This window comes from Saccopteryx bilineata, chromosome 9 (assembly GCF_036850765.1).
Source record: "Saccopteryx bilineata isolate mSacBil1 chromosome 9, mSacBil1_pri_phased_curated, whole genome shotgun sequence".
Classification (NCBI taxonomy): Eukaryota; Metazoa; Chordata; class Mammalia; order Chiroptera; family Emballonuridae; genus Saccopteryx; species Saccopteryx bilineata.
Genome location: NC_089498.1, coordinates 13,793,164 through 13,797,297, shown reverse-complemented (window position 1 = coordinate 13,797,297; position 4,134 = coordinate 13,793,164). Strand labels below are relative to the sequence as shown.

The window sequence follows — 4,134 nt, the reverse complement described above, 5'->3', positions numbered from 1 at the left end:
TGTTTCTTAGGGATCCTTGCATGAGAAAGGAGGGTAAGGCAGCAAGATTGGGCGGAAGAGGCTGAACTGCTAGGCAAGCCCCGCAAAACTCCAGCCAACCCAATGCTGTTCTGCAACCAACTTCCTCCGAGACAGCCCTTCGGCCCGCCTCCCTCAGTCAAGGGTATGCGGGCCGCCTGGTGGGGCACGGAGTTCAGGGAAGCTGCTCCGGGGCTGAGTGAGGCTGCTGTCCTGGCACAGCTGACCGCACTGGGCGGCCAGTCCTTCCTCCATGGCAGACCTGTCTAGCACATAGGCACGCCTCCATACCCACACACTGCTTGCATGCACGGGGACAGTCAGTCCCTCCATCACTTTTTTATGACATGCCCAGAGGTGCTCCTATAGCCCCCGCTAGGTACAAGGGTTCAAACGAACCATCGGGAGAACCGGTATCAAATCTTTCCTGACCAATGATGGATGTGGAATGAGGAGATTAGAGAGAAAAGTGTCAATTATTATACTGCGCGGCTGGCGGATCCCTCTGCCTAGCAGGAAGGGGATGGGTCTGTTTTTGGGAGACTGGGGAGTAAACTCGACTTCTTCTTTTTTTGTGTGACAGAAACAGAAAGACAGAGGAAGGGACAGATAGGGACAGACAGACAGGAAGGGAGAGAGATGAAAAGCATCAATTCTTCATTTTGGCTCCTTAGTCTCCTTAGTTGTTCATTGATTGCTTTCTCATATGTGCCTTGACCAGGGGACTACAGCAGAGTGAGTGACCCCTTGCTCAAGCCAGCGACCTTGGGCTCAAGCTGGTCAGCCTTGCTCAAACCAGATGAGCCCATGCTCAAGCCGGTGACCTTGGGGTTTCAAACCTGGGTCCTCAGTGTCCCAGTTCGACACTCTATCCACTGAGCCACTGCCTGCCTGGTCAGGCTTAACTTTAGCACTCTGAAGTAATTGTCTACATTTACCAAGTACTTGTTTAAAAGAAAGGAGGAAAAAGCCCAAAACTCATGCTGATTTAAATTAATTTTACTAGAAGATTATTTACATAATAATCATAAAACCAGTTATACAATGCATAGTTTTCAAATTTTTTAAATTTATTGATTTTATTTATTTATTGTTTTTACAGAGACAGAGAGAGAGTCAGAGAGAGGGATAGATAGGAACGGAGAGAGATGAGAAGCATCAATCATCAGTTTTTCGTTGCAACACCTTAGTTCATTGATTGCTTTCTCATATGTGCCTTGACCGTGGGGCTACAGCAGACCAAGTAACCCCTTGCTCAAGCCAGTGACCTTGGGTCCAAGCTGGTGAGCCTTGCTCAAACCAGATGAGCCCACGCTCAAGCTGGCGACCTCGGGATTTTGAACCTGGGTCCTCCACAACCCAGTCCGACGCTCTATCCACTGCGCCACTGCCTGGTTAGGCAACAATGCATGGTTTTCTAGCTGATAAACAAGTTTTTTTTTTTCATTTTTCTGAAGCTGGAAACAGAGACAGTCAGACAGACTCCCGCATGCGCCCGACCGGGATCCACCCGGCACGCCCACCATGGGGCGATGCTCTGCCCACCAGGGGGCGATGCTCTGCCCATCCTGGGCGTCGCCATGTTGCGACCAGAGCCACTGTAGCGCCTGGGGCAGAGGCCACAGAGCCATCCCCAGTGCCCGGACCATCTTTGCTCCAATGGAGCCTTGGCTGCAGGAGGGGAAGAGAGAGACAGAGAGGAAAGCGCGGCAGAGGGGTGGAGAAGCAAATGGGCGCTTCTCCTATGTGCCCTGGCCGGGAATTGAACCCGGGTCCTCTGCACGCTAGGCCGACGCTCTACCGCTGAGCCAACCGGCCAAGGCCTGATAAACAAGTTTAAAACCACAAATTTATAAATTATACAGAAAACTACACATTAAAACAGTCCCCATTCACAGAAAATCAAAATTGTGATCGTTTTTCCCCTTCGAATTATTACACAACCTTTGTTCCTATTGTGCAGTGTGATGAGACTTGACCTTCACTTAATATGCACCATGTCACTCATGCAATAGAATTGTCACATCTTCATTACTGCCCAACAAAACTGTCCCAGTTACTGACGACTATATGAGCAAGACTACAAATGAGTCTTCAAGTATTAAGAACATATTTTTATAAAGCAGTTGTCCAGATTTTTTCATATTATGTAGCCATTAATATTTTCTAAGTTACTTCTTAAGTGAAATTAATTTGGGATGATTTGGGGGGAAACATTTTCTTTAGGTTTTGTGGTGTATATTGCTGGTGGTTTCCGACATCCATTGTCCCCTTCATCTGTAGGGACAGAATCATGCTTTTTAAGTGGGTACAGCACTTCCCACATAATAAGGAATATCTTCCAATATTTCTTGAAGGTAGATGAGGTCATGTGCCAATAAGAGAGATTATCACTGAAAGTTTTATGAGGTACAGCTAGCAAGGAAATTAAAAGAAATAATTTGCATTTTTTTTTTTTTTTTACCTGGCCACCTGGAGTGTGGATCTGATGGCTGGAGTGCTGGAAGCCATCTTGGATTGTGAGGCCAAGACATATACATTAGGGTTGTTGGAGTAGAAACTCTGAGATTCTCGCAAACTCTCATGACTGTGGCTCTCCCACACAAGTTCTGGCTTTCATTTCCATGAGAGATTTTCATGAGAGGCAAATGTAATTTTATTTTTCAAGTATCTGTAAGACACACTGACCTAATACAAAACCACTATACAGTATGACTATCTCTCCTTCTCCCCAGCCACCACCCGCACCCTGTCATTTGGTTTTGCTAACACAGCAGGGTTCAGAAGAAAAACAGACTCCATTAGGCTTCCAATCCATGCATACCTGGGAAACAGAACACATCATAAAACATCTGTTGAATTTTAGCATCTTGCTAGTCTGGTAGCAAAAATATATTGTAGCATAGACTCATTCAAAGTATTTACAACTTAACTTACAGAGATGACGTTATTACCTGAAAACATGCATGTGACAAATTATTCATCTCTGCAGTTATAAAAATTTTAGATTGGTGGTAAAGAGAGCTATCAGTTTTTGCATGCGTTGATGGAGCAGATGTAATGGTAAGTGACATACAAATAAAGCACTGCCCTTTTAATTACTTACAATAATTGTGAGAGAGGCATTATTTTGCCAGCTTTGTAAGAAAGTTTCTTCAAGGCTTATTGCCCATGACTGACCACCATCTCACAACTAGTAAATGCAGGCAGAATTCAAATACGTGTTTATTTGAATTCATAATTTCATTTCATGTATAGCATGATATAAGTAACAACTGAGAGATAACAAGACAGATTAAACTGAAACATCATATTTATTACGTCCTACTACGAAATTGTTATTAAAACACTTGAAAAGTAGATGGGCCAATGGACCAGCCATGTGGCACGTAATGGCTTATTATACATTCTCTGAGGCATTTTCACAGGTGCTTCCCAAAATAATTCTCCAGCAATGTTATCGTGATCCTCAGATTAGGGCTGAAGAGACTGAGATGACATCCTGGCGGTACCCAGCACATCTATTAGCAATCTTTCAACCTTCAAAATGTTACAGGACTGTGTTCACTTCAGCAGCAAATATGCTAACATTGGAATGATGAAGGGAAGATTCGCATCACCGCTGGGCAAGGACGACACACAGATTCATGGAGTGTTTCATATTTTTCAGACTCATAGCTACAGAAAGCGAACTGAAGGTTGCCAGAGGGGAGGGGAGTGGGCGTACTTGGGCGAAAGAGGCGAAGGGACTAAGGCACACCGGAAGTTACAAAACAGTCATGGGGAAGCGAGCACAGCACAGGGAATGCAGCCAATAATATTGTGATAACTATGTGTGGTGCCAGGTGGGGCACCGGAAAGACCGAGCGGAGCACTTTGTAAAGTATACGGTTGTCTAACCTCTGTGCTGTACACCTGAGACCAATATACAATAAAATTAGGGGGGAAAAATTACAAGACTAAGTAAGTGTTCCCCGAGCTAGGAAATTGATCTCATCAGATACTGTCCGACGGTCCTTTGACACCTCTTGTCCTCTTATGTCTGTGCCCTCGCAGTGAAAAGCGTATGCCCCAGGTAGTCCATGGTCCCCAAAACATGCGGCAGAGGCAGCCAAA

At 45.1% G+C, this 4,134-nt stretch overlaps 1 non-coding gene across 1 annotated transcript; it reads left to right on the top strand.

The window, feature by feature from the left end:
* The first annotated feature begins 3,578 nt into the window (after positions 1-3,578).
* On the top strand, positions 3,579-3,685 carry LOC136313769 (U6 spliceosomal RNA). Its single transcript, XR_010727211.1, has one exon. It is a non-coding gene; the product is annotated as a U6 spliceosomal RNA (small nuclear RNA).
* Positions 3,686-4,134: the final 449 nt, after the last annotated feature.